Source organism: Myotis yumanensis, unplaced genomic scaffold (assembly GCF_028538775.1).
Source record: "Myotis yumanensis isolate MYYU_CA2020_CCGP unplaced genomic scaffold, mMyoYum1.0.hap1 SCAF_4, whole genome shotgun sequence".
Classification (NCBI taxonomy): Eukaryota; Metazoa; Chordata; class Mammalia; order Chiroptera; family Vespertilionidae; genus Myotis; species Myotis yumanensis.
This window is the reverse complement of record NW_027223755.1, coordinates 83101225-83119209: the sequence shown is the minus strand read 5'-3', so window position 1 is coordinate 83119209 and position 17985 is coordinate 83101225.

Sequence of the window (17985 nt, the reverse complement as noted above, 5' to 3'; positions counted from 1 at the left end):
TCGAGAGGAGGGGGCAGGAAGGGCATTTCTCCTCTTGTAATGCACACACATATTACTGCCTTTTTTCTCCATAATCACTTACTCTAAGCAAAGCCTCATTACTGTAAAAAGAGCTGGAGCATCCTAACAATAGTCCCTAATTACCTCGCAAATGGTTCTGTAGAGTAATTATGTCATTAGTCCAAGTGCCTCTACTTCAAAGATGTCTCTCTCTCAGTGCCATCCATCTGGGTTAGGGAATGAGAGGGAGCTCCCAGGGACCTGAGTGACAGGGACTCAGGCTGTACGCATGGGATTTAGAGAGTCCCTTCTTAGTGTGCCCATTGTCAAGCCAACCATTCCTGCAGGTGACACCTCCCCCAGGAAGGCAGGACACGAAGGCAGTTCCCAAGGAAAAGAGATTAACAATCAGCATTAGGGGAAACATGTACTCGGGCAGCTGCCTCTATGATTTCTGGTCATGCTAGATAGACAGGGCCCTCTGAGCCTTCTTTCGTTTTACTTGTCAGTTTGGAATGAGGGGCTGTGGCCCTGTGAAGGTAACCCCACCCACAGTTAATATAACCCAGTGGGAAAACCTATGGCTCCCCTAAATCCTGATGAGAAGCCAGAAAAGGCACAGACCTCTGGTTGAGTACCTGCTGCATGTCAGCTCATGTGTTTGGCACTTCACCCATATTACCCGTGCTGTGTTTATTGACTCCGTTTTACAGATGAGAAACTGAGGCTCAAAGAAATGAAGTCGCTGTCCAACATCACACATCAGGTGAACTGCAGTGCCAAGAAGAACACACAGATCTGTTGGGCCCCAAAAAGGCTGTTCTTCCCTTTCCAACTCTGCATGTCACATGGCCTCCAGAGCACATTGGTCCTGGGTTTGATGTGTCATTTACCATCAGCTGGAGGTTGGCTGAGTGGCAACTTCCCTTCCCTGAGCCTCAGTTTTCTCATCTGATGATACTGTGGGGGTGAAGGAACAGGTCAGTGTTAAGATAAGAAAGGGTGCAATGAACCAAAATGCGGAAGTGAAGGAAACTTTGATTGTTATCATTTAAGTGTATGTACCTGAAGTTGAACCTCAGGCTCTAAGCTGGGAAAAGCAACACCAAGGCTTTGGCCAGTTCCAAGTGGACTGACACTGGGGAGGACCTAGCTGGATCTAGTAAACATTGTCATAACCACGATCATAACAACATTCATGACAGGTACCATTTGGTAAATGCTTACCAGGGGGTAGGCACTGGGTAAAGTGTTTGCATCCATTTAAAGTCTTTTCTGGCTGATATGCCAGTAATAGAGACCACTTCTAGTGGTGTCCACCTGGCTGAGGAAGGCCTGGCTTATGCTGGATGTAGCAAACTCTTAGGACTGGGGGGACCCCACTCTGGGAGGAGCCTTCAATCCCCCATCCTTAGATGCCTGACCCCAAGTGCCCGACCACAGACATTCAGTAAACATTCATTGAAAGTAAAATAAATTCTTTAAAGGTTTTACTAAAATTAATATAATCCTCCCAGGACACACTCCCCGCCCCCCCCTGCCCAATTACTGGTTCTTTTATTATAGATGGAGAAACTAAAGGTAGATAACTTGTAGACAGCACAGCAAATGAATGGCAAAACTGGAATTTGAACCCAAGACCACCAGAAGTCAGATGTATCAGCTATCTAGTGCCGCTTAACAAATTGTCCAAAGTTTATTAGCTTAAAACAATATTTATCATTTCAGTTTCTGTAGGTCAAGAATCCAGGCTTATTCCTCTGGCTGAGGGTCTCTCAGAAGACGGTCGCTAAGCTGTTGGTGGGAGGAGAATTTGCTTACAAGCTCACCCCATGGTTGTTGGCAGGAATCAGTTCCTCAAAAGCTGTTGGGAGAAGACCTGGCCGCTAGCTCAGAGGCCACCTGCAGTTCCTTGCTACATGGGCCTCTCCATGGCACAGCTTACCACGTGGCAGCTGGCTTCATCAGAGCAAGTGAGAACCAGAGAGAAGCGGGGAGAGAGGCAGAAATCAGTCTTTTTGTAACTATATTCATCTGCGAGGGCTGCCATAACCAATCCCAGAGGCTGGGGGCTTACACAGCAGAAATGTATTGCCTCACAGCTCTGGAGGCTGGAAGGCCGAGATCCAGGTGGCGGCAGGCTGGTTCCTCCTGAGGGCTGTGAAGGACAGTCGGTTCCCTGCCTCTCCTCTAGCCTCTGGTGGTGTGCTAGCTTTCCTCAACTCGATGCATCACCCCTATCTCTGCCTTCACCTTGGCATTCTCCCTGTGTGTGTGTCTCTGTGCTTGTGGTTCCCATTTTTATAAGGACGCTACTCATGTTGGAGTAGAGTCCAGCCTAATGACCTCATCTGTACTTGATGACATGTGCAAAGACCCTATTTTCAAATACAGCCCCATTCTGCAGTACCAGGGGTTACGACTCTAACATATCTTTTGGAGGGAGGATACAATTCAACCCATAACAGTCACCTAATCTTAGAAGTGACATTCCATCATTTTTCCGTAATCAATTGGCTAGAAGTGAGGCAACAGGTCCAGACCACACCTAAGAGGCAGGGATTGCACATGGGCATGGATGTCAGGAAGTAGCAGGCATTGGAGCCATTGTAGAAGCTGTCTCTCCCACACGTCTTCATAAACACTGCTTAGATGAGTGGTCTACTATCTATCCTACTTCTATAATTGTTTGGACATTTATTTCTCTCCCCACCCCCAGGCTGTGGGCTTCTTGGTAGCAGGGACTGTGTCAGATTCCTCAGTAGAACAATCCTAGCACCTAACACTGGAGCTGCCACGTGACGTGATAGGTGCTCAGTCAATATCTGTTGAATAAGTGAATAAATAAGTGAATGAATGAGAAACCGGTAATATTTCTCTCTGTCAAAAGTGGCAATTACTTCTAAACTCTGTATCAGGAGAACAACACAATAGGCCATTGCCATTATGTCTGGGATCAAACAGATTCTCCTCCAGCAAGGCCAATCTTAACTATTGATCAGAAAACCAGACACTTTTTATTTAAAGGGGAAAAGGCAGCATCTTCTGCCCACAAAGAATTCATGGGGCTAGTTAGCTGTCTGATGAGTAATTTTCCCTGCCGTGTAATAAGACCCACAAGTTACATCTGTTTCAATCACTTTGATCAGAACTTACAAACAACTTCAAACATGCTGCCTAATGCAGCATCTACCTGACAGGAGCCTGGGGAGCAATTATATTATCTTGTTCCATCCTCAGCAGCAATTAATGAGAGACAACATGACTGGCAGCCTTAGCTGTGACTTTGAAAGGGTGTGGGGGCAGGGGCAGATCAGAGCAAACAGACTCCACAAAGAAGCGGTGAGATGGCGTGCACAGGGCCCACATGGAGCTCTTGACGAGGAGGAGAGATGAGGGCCAAGGCCAGAGCTTTGGGACCTCGTCCAACAGCCGGCCAGGTTCTCAGAACTACAATCAGGCAATCGGGTTTTCTCTTTCCACTCACGGGAAAGCCAGCAGATTGATGCTAGAGAGCCAATTTGTCAAATAACATAATTGTCGACAGAGCATAGGTGGGAGAGGCCGTCTGCATTTTTCTGGGCGTGGACTGGGACGCTGGAGGCCTGTTTGCATCCTGTCCCTGTCCCTTGCTAGCTCTATGATCTAGAGCAGCCGTGGGCAAACTACGGCCCGCGGGCCGGATCCAGCCCGTTTGAAATGAATAAAACTAAAAAAAAAAAGACCATACCCTTTTATGTAATGATGTTTACTTTGAATTTATATTAGTTCACATAAACACTCCATCCACGCTTTTGTTCCGGCCCTCCGGTCCAGTTTAAGAACCCATTGTGGCCCTCGAGTCAAAAAGTTTGCCCACCCCTGATCTACAGAGATCTGCTTGAGCCTCAGTCTGTCCAACTGTAAAATGGGTCCTCAGAGTAAAGTTGCATGGACATTTGTTTGTTATAAAGTCTGTGAAAGAGCCCAGCACAGCACCCAGTTCAGCAGTGGCTCTCAGAACACATTTGGTTAGTCAGCTTCCTGTTGCACTGAAGTCAAGCTGAACCTCAAGAAGATTGACAATGATTTCTAAAAAATAAAATTTTTGGCTGAATGACTAGGGAGAAATCAGTGTGTCTGCTCTGTACAGCTGTGTCATTAACTCTTACTTTGGTGACTTCTCAAGCTATGTCCTTTTGTCACAAGTGTATGTGCATGTGTGTGTGTCCCTGAGAGTGTGTGTGCATATGTGCATGTGTGTGTGTATGTGTGTGTGCATGCACACTCACACCTGAACATATGCCTCCAGCAATTACTTGTGCTGCCCAAAACTTTGATAAAGTCCTAATAGTGGGGCAATTGATAGTCAATTTCTAGGGGTTCCATTCAGCCCACTACATGGAAATTGTGGACTAAGAGCTCCATGTGGTCTAGTTTCAACCACCGCTCATGGGAGAATATAGGACAGTATTGATGGGCCCAGACTCTGTTTCCAAAATGCCTGAGTTCAAATCCCTGCTCTGCACACTCCCTGTGTGACCTACCCTCTGTGCCTTAGCTTCCACACCTGCAAATGAGAGAGAGTAAAAGCGCACCTCGTAGGATTGTCGTGAAGATGAAATGAATTAGGTTTAGTCACAGCCCGTAGGGGCATCTCCTGGTCCTAAGGTAGCCAAGTTCTGTTTTGCTTGGATGGCTCTGGGGGGCAGAGCGCCCCTATCCTACAGTGTGCAATTGGGAGAGCAATTTCATCCAGCACCCAACGCACAGGTAATGCAGGCTTGGCAGGTGAAAATAAATCAGTGAGTGAATGCAAAGAATTGCACCTGCTGTAATGGAGCCCACTGAGAAAGAGAACAACTGCCTAGACCAGTGATGGCGAACCTTTTGAGCTCGGCGTGTCAGCATTTTGAAAAACCCTAACTTAACTTTGGTGCTGTGTCACATATAGAAATTTTTTAATATTTGCAACCTTAGTAAAACAAAGACTTATATTTTTGATATTTATTTTATATATTTAAATGCCATTTAACAAAGAAAAATCAACCAAAAAAATGAGTTCGCCTGTCAGAGGTGTCAGAGGTTCGCCATCACTGGTCTATACTGTATGTTAAATCTTTTAATAGGCAGATGCTGTCCAAGTATTGGTAAGAAGGAAACTATTGGCAACCGATCCCCTCTATCAATTGTTTGCATGTTCTCGTGCTGAGCAGAGCTGGAGAGTTTAAAGAGCGAGGAAGAGGGCTGTCCTAAGCAGTCCACTGGAAGCCTGGCCACAAACTGGCTTTCCCATCACGGCCAAAATGTGTCTACATACAACAGGGCACCCACATGACCCAAAGCCCTGGGGCAGCCCTTCCCTTCCGGCCAGCCCCTGTGCAAAACTCTGAAGAGGTCTCCTTCCTCATCTTGTCAAAATCCCCCTCCTGCGTGACTGGAAGCTGTCAGTGTGATCTATAACCCCCAGGCAGGCCTGGAATATGAGCTAAATTGCCTGAGTCACTAGCGATGATAGAGTCATTCTGCAGGAAATTGGAAATCAATTCTTGTCATCACTGTACAGAAAACCTTTATCAAGAGTTCCAGCTCACCGTGTAATGCAACCGAGAAGGACTTAAAGGCCAATACGGCAACAATGAGAGACAGGGCCGTGTGTGTGTGTGTGTGTGTGTGTGTCCAAAAACATATCAACATCCAAAGACAGTGCCAGCGCCCTTCAGGCTGGCAGAAGACCTTGCTTCCAGCGGATGGAGATGTTGCATCCTAGGAAGGCTGAGGACTAGGCTGTGCATCCACTACATAGTCAACTTGACAATGAGACGCTTTCCTGGAGGCCTGCTGCACGCCCCTCTCTACAGAACGCCTCTGTCTGTGCCGGGTTAGTGCAAAACAGAGAATAGCACAGTCATGTGCCACTCATGGCGGGTATAGGTCTGAGAAAGTCATCGTTATTCACTTTTGCTCTGTGAACATCACCAAGTGCACCTACACACACCTAAATGGTACAGCCTACTACACATCTACGCTATGGTATAGCCTACGGCTCCTAGGCTACAAGCCTATATACTACATGTTACTGCACTGAATACTTTAGGCAACTGTAACACAATGGTAAGTATTTGTGAATCTAAACATATTTAAACATAGAAACGGCACAGTAAAAATGCGGTGTAAAAGATAAAAATGGTACTAGTATTGGGCACTTCCAAGAATAGAGCTGGCAGGACCGGAGGCTGCTCTGGGTGAGTGAGTGGTGAGTGAATGTGAAGGCCTAGGGCATTACTGTACATGCTATAGACTTTACACACACCGTACACTTAGGCTGCACTAAACTTATAAAACAACATCGTAAATCATGTGCTTACAAGAGAAAATGATGTAATCTAGAGATACGGTAAACATGAGATATATGAGGCTGCTGCCGGTGTAACATAGCGTACTGTTTTACAGTAAATTTTTTTATAAGTAGAAAGCATACACTCTTAAATAATGATAGAAGTAGTAAATACATAAACCAGTAACATAGTGGCTTATTATCATTATCAACTATTGTGTACTGTACATAATTGTAGGTGCTATGCTTTTATACAGCTGGCAGTGCAGTAGGTTTGTTTACACCAGCATCGCCACAGAAACGTGAGTTATGCGTTGCACTACAACGTTACGATGGCTACGAGGTCACGAAGCGATAGGAATTTTTCAGCTCCATTATCTTATGGGACCACAATACTGTATGAGGTGCAACATTGGCTGAAACCTCAGGTGGAGCACATGACTGCGATAACGAAGCTCTCCCTTCACAGGACACTGGGACGTCCTCAAGGGATCCTCGGGTATATCCCAAGAGGCAGCACAAAGGATTTAGGTTTGCTTTTGATCTTTGGTGGGTTTGGCTTGCACTGCTTGATTGTTTTGTATTTTGAGAGACCACAAGGACATAAAAGTTACCCAAAAGATCTGAGTTCAGGTTCTGAACCTTTTACTTATATATACGCACATAGAGAACAAGTGCTGAATTTCTCTGAATCTCGTTTTGCTAAAATACAGAAAGTAGCACACACAGAATTGTGATGAGCCAAGTAAATGTGTGTGCAAGAAGAAATGCCCTGCAAATGTACAATGATATGTAATGATGGGTTATTAATTTTGGGGTAGCCACTTACCCATTAGGCCAATGGGTAAACTGAGCCCTAAAGAAGTGAAATGGGCAGTGCACTTGGAGGTCCCACATCTGTCTCTTGCGTCAACAGTGTTTGGACAGAACAGATCGAGGGACACCCCTTCTTCCCGCCTCCGGCCTCTCCAGCGTCTCATCCAGTCACCACCTTCAGAACCACCTCGGAGACCAGCCAACACGCCGTTTGTCTTTTCTACCTTAACTCCTTATTGCCGAACAACCATGGGCTCCCAATTCCTCAGAATTATCCCACCGAGGTGGAGGCTCCCACACCTACCTCTCTCGGGGCTTCTATTCCCACCTCCAAGATGTGGCTCTGGAGGGCGAGGCCGCTTCCTCCTCAAGTTGGCGGAGAAGAAGCGCGAGGTGCTGAGCGGCTCTTAAAGTGGCACAGCCAGCGCGGTGGCCGCCTTCTCTTCCAGGACGTGCGGAAGCCTCCCCAAGGCGAGTGGGCGACACTCAGGATGCCATGGAAGCCGCCCTGGCCTTGGAGAGGAGCCTGAGCCAGGAGGCTCTGGTCCCGCCCGCGCAGACCCTCGGCTCCGTGACCTCCTGGGGAACCACTTCCGGGTGAGCAGGTGAAACTCATCAAGAAGATGGGCGACACCTGACTCACCTCCGCAGGCTGCGGGCCCCAGGCTGGTGGGCGAATATCTCTTCAAAAGGCTCACCCTCAAGCACGACCAGGAGCCTTTGGAGCCCAGAGGCCTTTGAGGGGCCCCTCTGCACCCCGCTGGTGTCTGGCTTTTATCTGAGCCTCTCCCCAAAACTACTAGCCATTCTTTTAGCCACCCTGGAGCCCTCTCCCATGCATTGGGCCAAATGAAACAACAAAGCTTTTTGCAGGGGGAAAAAAAGTGAAATGACTTGCCTAAAACTAGTTCATGTGAAAATAAGAGGAATAACCAACATTTATTTCAGATTATAAGACACGTATCCATAATGGGTTTTGCAATAAGTTTCTAAAAAGTCACTCTCCTCCTTTTAAGGAAGTGGTTTGAAGAGCATTAGGGAAGAGCTCACAGTGGGGGTTTGGGGGCCTTGGTTCTCTTCTCCACTGGCACTCACTCCTGGTTTGCAGAGACCTCTTGGTACCCCAAACCTCACACTTCCTATTGGTTCTAACAAGCTCCCTCATGAGAATCTTTCTACAGAATTCTGAGTGTTATGGACCCACACTATCAAATCCCTCTCAATGCTCACTAATGCGCACACACGTTGAAAAGGGGCATTGGATGGCTGCTCCCATAGCATGCTTATCAATATCTTCCCCTCCCACAGTTTGACTCAAGTGCCCACCTCCTCCAGGAAGCCTCCCTGACTGCACCTCAATGATCTCTCAAAATCACTGCCTTGCCTGAAACATTTATTTGACACCTATTTCCAGCTCCCTCACCCCCATTTTTTTAATATAAAAATCTTGACTGCAAGTCTCTTAAGGGAGGAGACCACATCTGTATCCTTGAGTGTCCAGGCACTATGCTATGGATTTGGGGGCCACCAAGAGATGCCCAAGAAATCTTGAATGAGGAGAGGACGATGGGAATGACGTGTTTTCATTCCTCACTGGACGCAAATAGTTGTAGGTGTAGTGGAGAGGCCAGAGCTAGAAAGTCACATATTTGGGAGACTGCATGATATGACTTCAGGACATCACCCCAAAGCTGGGACCACATGGCACGATGCTGGGGGCTCAGCAACATAGCAGCCAGGAAAAGAGGACCAGAGCAACCAGCCGTACACTGAGCAGCGCTGGGAGGGTTAGCCAGGTCCCAGCAGAGAGACTCAGGCTGGTGGTGCACTGAACTGTGGTTCAGGACTGCGCAGCGGTCCAAGGAGCCCAACCAGAGAGCAGGACCCAGCGGAGGGAGGCCCAGCAGCAAGTAGCGCTCAAATCAGGAGGTCACCCCTTCCCTGTCCCTAGCATCAAGCTGTAGCCCATGGCCCAGGTATGTGAGGGAAGCCCAAGGGAGAGAGAGGGCTGGTGTAATAAAGGGTCAGACTCTATTTGTGATGTTTAACTGCTGACAGCTTCCAAGTCCCACCACTCCCCCTTCCCCTTCTGCCCCCACCCCCCCACCCCCCATCTGAGCAACATGGTAAGAAAGCCCAGGCGCTCCCTGCTTTGGTGGAGGTGCGAAGATCAAACCACATGTGCCTGGGAATTTGCACATTCCTCACCCACCCACCCACTGGCCACCTGCTGTGGACTATATTGTGTCCCCCCAAAATTCACTTGGTAAAGCTCTAACCCCAACGTGAGGCATTAGGAGGCGGGACCTTTGCCAGGTGATAAGGTCATGAGAGCAGAACTCTCATGAGTGGGATGAGTGCCCCTAAGAAGAGGCTCCAGAGGGGTCCCCGGCCCCTTCTGCCAGATGAGGTTGTGGCAAGAAGACCACCTCGATGAACCAGGAAGCAGGCCCTCAGCAGACACTGAACCTTCCATCACCTCAGTCTTGAGCTTCCCAGCCTCCAGAACTATGAGAACAAATTTCTGTTAAGGTATTTCTGGTTTATGGTATTCTGTTTTGGCTGCCTGCGCTGACTAAGACATCCCCATAAAACCCCACGCCAATCACCTCTCCCTGTTCTCCCTTCCCTTCTCAAAGCAGTTCAGAATCTCCCCCGCTCTCTCCAGGAAACATTATGTGAGTAATAAAACCCTTTTATGCTCTTAGTGCACCAGCAGGCTCAACATCCAAGCGAAATTTGGGGCGGGGCGTCCATCCCACCGTCGGGGGGTGAGCACAATCGCTAGCAGGCCTCAGGGAGGACGTTCTACTCTCCACAAGCTGGGGCTTGGGTCGGGGAAACTGAACTCAAGTCAGAGGTCTAACTGGGCTGACCTGGAGCAGGGGTTAGGAAAGGCAAAACGTGGAAAATTATGGGAAACCGTAGGTTCCCACAAAACCAACGTCAAACCCCACCGTCTGGTCCTCTGGGGCTGACTCAGGCAACTGCAGGGCTGAGCCTACAGGAGAGGCACGTGAGCTGCCACCCAGGACAGACCGAGGACAGCAGGTGCCGATTTGATTCAGTACAACAGGCTTATGTAAAGAAACTCTCTACGGAAACCCTTGGCTTTGCCTCCCCCCCAACCCCCCCCCCCCCCCCATGCCCTCCAGTAACCTTTGGAGCAAAGCATTCAAGATGTAAGCTGAGCAGAAACTGTAGGTTGGCTATTCCCAGCCCTGAGTTTCACACTGTCCTCTTTTTTTAGAGATTTAAACAAAAAGGGTGGGGGGGGGGGGGGCCTAAAATATTCCATCTTTATTCTCCTTTCTAGCTAGGGGTGACATTGTAACATAGTTTTGGACAAGGAAATATAAACAGGAATTTTCTAAGGAAATGAGACTCTCCAGGTAGACAGAATAAAGCCCAGCGAGGAGAAATCCCTTTGTCTCTTCCTCCTTCTTTCTGCCTGGAATATGGGTGCAAAGCAATGAAGTGCAGCAGCCACATTGTGGCCATGAGAGCGGAGGAGACATGCTAAGGATGACGGATCCAAACAACAGAAGGACCAGAGCCGGCCCTGGATTGCTCTCCTATGAACTTCTGGTTACGTGGGGGAAATAAACTCCTGATTGGTTACGCCACTACAGTTGATGTTCTCTTACTCACAGGTAAAATGCAAGTAAAAGATAAAATATTAAATAATAAAAACACTGGCTCATCAGCAAAGCTAGAAGAGACACCCACTGATTCCTGATCGAGAACAGTCTTTAGCCTCAGGCAGACCTGAGTCTGTGCCTCGTCCCTGGCTTCCCACAAGCTGGGTGGACTCAGACAAGTTATTTATCTCTCTAGCAGTTTCTCCATCTGAAAACTGAATATGATAACAGCACCCACTTCAAAGAGAGGATGCCAGACTTACACGCAAAGCCTTAGCCCAGGGCCTGGCCCAGGGTAAGTCCAGAAAAAATGTGGATTCTTTTTGTTAAACTGGTTGTTTCAACGGGTCAATGCTCCATTTTCCTCAAAGTAACAATTACAGGAGTTCCCCCACCCCCTCCCCTTATCCATGGTTTCACTTTTCACAGTTTCAGTTTCCTGAGGTCAACCAAAGTCCAAAATAATTAAGTGGAAAATTCCAGAAGTAAACAATTCATAAGTTTTCAATTGCATGCCACTCTGAGTAGCATGATGAACTCTGGTGCCATCCTTCCCCGTCCTGCCCAGGATGGAGATCATCCCTTTGTCCAGCGCCTCCACGCTGTAGACGCTCCCGCCTGGGAGTCACTGAGTAGCCTCCCCATGACCAGATCCACTGCCTCAGTACCACAGCGCGGGGTTCACCCTTATTTTCCTTAAGAATGGCCCCAAAGCGCAAGCGTAGGTTGGCAGCAATTCAGATATGCCAAAGAGAAGCCGTAAAGTGCTTCCTTTAGGGAAGAAGGTGAAAGTTCTTGACACAGTAAGGAAAGAAAATAAATCCTATGCTGAGGTTACTGAGATCTATGGTAGAAACAGATCTTCCATCCATGAAATTGTGAAGAAGGAAAGAGAAATCCGTGCTAGCTTTGCTGTTGCGCCTCAAACTGCAAAAATTACGGCCACCGTGCATGACAAGGGCTTAGTTAAGATGGAAAAGGCATGAAGTGTGTGGGTGGAAGACATGAACAGAAAATGCACTCCGGTTGACGGCACTGTGTTGGGCCAGAAGGCACTGACCCTGTACAAAGACTTGAGCGAGGGATCCTGAGAAAAGGGACACCAAGCCATTTACTGCAAGTAAGGGCTGCTTGCACAGGTTCAGGACTAGGTTTGGGCTGAGAAATGTAGGAACTCCTGCAGGGGCTGCGCCTGCTGTTGAAGAAGCTGCTGCCACATCTCCCGCAGAAGTGAAGTGGGTTAAGGAGGAAGGGATGTATATACAGGAAAAACCTGGTCTCTGCAGGGTTTGGTACTATCTGTGGTTTCAGGCATCCACTGTGGGGGAGGACAGCGGGTCCTGGAAACCCTATCCTCCACAGATAAGTGGAGACTATTGTATGGATTAACTAACACTATCTTTATCTTTCTTCTTACTTTTCAACTCTTTAGGGGCTTTTGTGCTGCCACGATACTCATATTCGAAGGCCAGTGGGTCACATAAATGAGTCTCTAAAGACTCACCTAGAGGAAGACTGGGATTGTCAGCTGTTACATCTTCCTTAAAAATCAAGAGCAGAGACAGGCCTTTAAAAAGGCTTTAAACATGTCCCAAGGGGAGTGTCAAGTTCAAGGCCCTGTGTTCTGAGGGCAATGGACTGGACAAGTGTTTCATTTAGGAAGCAGAGAGAGAAATCTAGGGGGCAAACATCAAAGACATTGGAGAGTCCTTCCCCTGACCTTTCTCAATGAAATCCTTCTAACAGATGATTGAAGTTTTGCTTCCGTAATGAGCATTGAACGTCAAATACAAACCCACTAGGGACAGAGGATACATGAATCTCAATTCTCGTTAAAGTGCAGATGACCGGCACCAGGGTCTTTCTAGAAGCAGTGGAGGAAGAGAGAAAATGCAAGTGGCGGCCAACTGTCCAATGACACACTTTGCAATGTTCACAATTTCCCCAGGAGCTGGTGTTCAATGTTGGTCCAATCATAATCCCTGAATAATACATCCTGTTCCTGTAGGGTTTTCAAGGTCTTAGACTCACATCTTCTTCCCCACCCAGAGATCACCAGCCAGTTGGGAGCCAAAATAGCCAGAACTCCTGCCGGGCAAGTGCCTAGTCACCTCAAAGCATAGGGCACAGTGGAGCCTCCTGCCTCCTCCCTGGAGACTGAGATCATCCCAATAAGGATCCCCAGGGATGTGCTGTGGGCTGCAGGCCCCGCATGGAAGGCTGCCCACCGCTGGCTGCATGATCAAGTCCACTGGGGCCTCTGGCTCCGTCAGGCAGCTGGGGCCGGAGCAGAGAGCACTCGTCACGCTCTCCTGGACTCGCTGGTAAACCTCAGCCCATGGCATCCAAGCACTGACCCATCAGACAAGCCTCTCCTCCCCCGTGGGAAGGAGTAAAAACAGATCCTCTCTCTGAAGTAGGGTTGCGGGTGGGTGTGTGCCCACGCACACACAATTGAAATATGACCTCATTTGATCTTCTCACCAGCCCTGTGAAACAGTCTGGGCAAATATTATCATCCCAATTCACGGGTGATCAGACTGAGGCTCCGCCAATTTAAATAACTTGGCCAACCTCCATCCAACTGGTACAGGCAGCCCCAGGCTCTCCGCACGTCCATCCTCGGCCTCCCTGGGTAATTGCCCAAAATAACTCCCATGTGCTCCGAGCAGAGGATCGGGAGGCCACCTTGCCCCTCAAGGGCAGCAGGAGAGTTTTACATTTTAATTTTTTTAAGTGCGGAGATGTTTTCAATAGTCCCTGCCTCTGTGAGCGTCCTCTGGATGAAACAGAATCTGGCTGGCGAGCCTGCCCCACAGATGGCCGCAGCTAAATGCCTAACAGCTTGGGGCCTGCGTCTGATTGCCAGGAACGGAGGAAAACAAAGGGATCCTTGCGCTGTGAAGAGGCCTGCCGGCTGCAGCGCATTCCTTTATGCGGCGATTCAAGATGTGCGCGAGGCCCACTTTCAATAATTTTTAGTGTGTTGTTCTCTAGGATCTTTGAAGTTGCTCTTATGGAGAAAACATTTTCTTAGGTTATTGGCTTTTTAAAGAAGCAAAATATGGGAGCCTTATGATCTTAACGCTCACAGCTCATAAATACTCGTGCAGAAGCGGTAGCCAGGCCCCGGGAGGACTATTGCCTGTTCTCCAGGAGGAATAAAAGCGCCTCACAGCGTGACCCAGCCTCACCGCCCCTTTGTCGGGGAGGTGGGGGGAGGTGTACACTGCATTGCAGCCCGGCCTCTAGGCCTCTGCTGGGGACACAGGAAAGAGGCTGAGGAGGAAGCCACTTCCCCTGGGCAGTAAGGTCTGGATTCATCTGAGGATGGAGGCAGCCCACTGACTTTCCTCTTAACATATCTCCCCAACCAACCCCTTCTTTCTTTGAAATACCGCCTTGTACCCGATTGCACAATTTTTTTTTAAATACCATGTCTGACCCAGCATTCGCTTTTTAGGAACCTCTCCCTGGCCCATTGTATCAACCCAAAACTCTCTGACCCCAAGCCTGCACACCCTAGTTGCCCACCCACTGTGGCAGCTTTGTGAGGGTCCCCAACTCACCTGGGCTACGGCCCTTGGCCTAAGCGGCCTCCTTTGCCTGTCACGCCCTCCTACCCCAGGCCTTCCAGGGCTTCCTCCACTGTTGTGTTTATGAAAAGGGTGCCTTTGGCTTGGCAGTCAGGCAGACCTGAGTTCTGCCATTCAAGAATGGCTCACACCTTTTGGACAAGTGCGTAGGAGAACTAAAACCAATCGGATGACACATGGGCACAGAGGAGGTGTTCTTCCACAGCTGGGGGAAGACACCCAAGTGCTTGCACCCACCTGTGTGGAGAGATGCAAAGTGTAAAACTACGTGTGCATTTCTTGGCTCTATCTTTTAGTAAAGATACCCAAATGCACATACTACAAGTATTTAAGATTCTTAAACAAGCCTTTCCCCCAAGCAACCTGACCTGACTCACCTGACATCTCTCCGACACTCCCCTTCTTTTCTTCCTAGTTTTGTGTCCTCCATGGATGCCCGAAACCAGACCAGTTTGGCAGCAGGGTGCACAGGACTGAGGCCATACTGATCAGAGGAGCAAGCGATGTAAGGGTGTGGGAGGGAATCAGAGCAGACCCCAAGTTCAAGAGCACCTTCATAGAGGCTGGTCCCAGTGGTGGAGCAGCCCAGGAGTGAGGATCCAAAAGAGCATCAGACCCCAGCTGGTTTGGCTCAGTGGATAGAGCGTCTGCCTGTGGACTAAAGGGTCCTGGGTTCAATTCCGTCAAGGGCACATGCCCGGCTTTCAGGCTCGATCCCCATACGGGGCATGCAGGAGGCAGCCAATCAGTGATTCTCTCTCATCATTGATGTTTCTCTCTCTCTCACACTCTCTCTCTCTTCCTTTCTCTCTGAAATCAATAAAAATATATATTTTTTTTAAAAAGATCATCAGAAAGTCTGGCAGATCCCCATCTGGTAGGATGGTAGGGCCCAGGATGATCCCTGCTTTGGAAAATAAATAAATGAACAACCAAAGAAACAGATTGCCAGATTTAGGACCCTCCAGATCAGAGTAGCTGCTTCCTGTCTCTGAACAACACTGAGCTATGTTCAACCAACCCACTAGTACCCTGGTACGTTGAAATGTGAAGGCCAAGTTCCTTCAGTGACCTTCTGCACATAATGCATGCTGGAGGTGGTCTCACACAGGACTGTGGGGTCTTGGGAGGGCTGCAGGGTGAGAGGGAAAGCCATGAAGGTCATCCTGAAGAGAAGCTAGGAAGCCAGGAGGTTAAGCCATATGTTCCTGACCCACCAGGAGCCAGCAGTCCATGTAAACAGCTCTGTGAGGTGGGGTGCGCTCAGACTCCATGGGGTGAGGCAGGGGTCAGCATCCAGAGGATGCATAATGCAGTTAGGAGGTTTAACATGGAGCTGATGTTCAAAAAAAATCCAGATTGGCATAGCACATAGAGCAACCTAACTCCAGGCCACCCTATTAGCAGAGAAGGTGCCTTCAATTTACTGTGTAAATCAGTTTAGCAGATGGTAGTAGCAATAAGATTTATTTTTTGTTTGTTTGTTTGGTTGGTTGGTTGGTTGGTTTTGGGAGAGGGGTGTTTAATGTTTCCTCTGGCAACAGAATACATCCTATTTTCAAGGACACATCCAGATGGAACAAATCACATCCCCATCTTCAGGAGCAGTCATGACACTAGGCCCTAGTGACTAGGGTCTGTATTCCATTTCCCTTGTATAGTGATTGGTTGGTAAAGGGTCATGTGACCTGAGCTGAACCAATGGGAGTCATCCTTGAGACTTTACCTAAAGCTGTAGTTTGGAGGAGGGAGGGATTGCTTTGTTTCACTGAGACTTCCAACTTTAAGAAGTATATATAGATCTACAGCTGTTGGAAGCTATTCTTACCAACACATGGGGAGAGCCTGCCTGGGAATGCAACTCCCCAGAGGAAAAGAACCAGGAAAAGAAAAGAGAGAGACTTCTGATGATTACTGGACCCAACCATACCTGAAGACCATATTGCTTCCCTTGTACTTCCCTGGGACATGACAGTAACTATCTTTTTTCTTTTAATTTGGGTTTCTGTTACTTAAAACTAAAATCATTCTGACTTACACACCTGGCTCATTGGCTCAGGGCCAGTCTGAGCTTCATTCTCCAGGTATCTTGTCTTCATTCCAGGATGCTAAGCAGGATTGGGGCAAGCAGGATGGGTGTATGGAGGACTGTGCTACACAGACACACCAGCCCCACAAAAGCAGGGCACCAGCCAGGTTATACCCTGTAGACACAATGAAGAAGACCCAGAATTTGGCATCAGGCCGACTGTATTCAGGTCTCCATCCATCCATTTACCAATTGTGCGACCTGGTTGGTTATTTAATCACTCTAGGCCTTCGTTTTCCCATCTAAAAAATGGTATCAATAACATCTACCTTGTGGGCTTTTCTGTGATGTTTTAATGACATCAGGAATATAAAGGACTTGATCTTGTGTCTGGCTCACAGCGGGAGTTTGATAAATGGCAGCAATTCGATGTCACTGTGGTATATCTGTCCTTGCATGTTCAGCACTGGGAAGAGGAACAGCATAATTTACTGAAATATGTACATAAGGTCCTCAAAATAGCATTGCCACCAATGGTTTCAATTTCCTGTGTCGCTTTTTTTTTCTTCACAAGAGCTGCTAAACACCAACCAAATTGCCCAAAGGGATAGCAACAGAAGAGAAAAATCAGTGCAGTAGCCCCTGGGTGATGATAACTAGACCGGGGTGGCATCCAGAGCTGCCTCCTCTTTGGGGGTAGAGAAGTGAGCATGAGGGGCCTGCCTCTTCCCTGAAGAGCCCTTGCTCTCTGCAAGTGACACCTGTGAAGTCTGCGTCTCAGCCCCTTTCCCTCCTGACTTAGACCCAGAGACAGACACCCAAGTGGAATAGAGGTGCCCGCAGTGAGCTGGGAATCTGGAAACCGAGTTCTAGTCTGGGTGTGACCTTGCTCCGTCCATTTGTCTTGGCCATTAACATCCCTTTCAGGAAACCCCCTTAAACTGGATGGGGAAACTGAGGGCTGGCCAAGTGTAGTCGACTGTGACAGGGATGCCCTGGACCAGAAACCCTAAGCTCAAACTCCACTCTCATTCGCTAGACCCCAGACAGATCCCAAAGCCTGCAATCCTGCTTTGCTAACATATGAACAAAACCAAAGGCTATCCCAGCCGGCATGGCTCAGTGGTTGAGCGTCAACCTATGACCAGGAGGTCACAGTTTGATTCCCAGTCAGGGCACATGCCTGTGTTGTGGGCTCTATCCTCCCAGTGTGGGACATGCAGGAAGCAGCCAATCAATATCTCACTCTTTCCCTCTCTCTTCCTCTCTGAAATCAATAAAAATATATATTATAAAAATAAATTTAGAAAACAAAGGCTAGCCCCAGCCTCCAGGGACCCAGAATGAATCCATGTCTTTTCTTCAGCTCCAGCCTGGCTGTGAAGCCGACATCAGCAAAGGCGCTCTGGAAGGCACCGGGGGCTGAGTCCAGAGATCAGGGTCCAAGCATCCGCTCAACTGCTTGTTAGGCCTCAGTTGTCTCGTAGAAAAGGAGGGGGAATGAAGAGTTCCATTACTGTGCTTGTATAACGAATCACCCTAAAACTCAGTGGTGTGAACACCTGTTTGTTATGGTCACAGATTCTG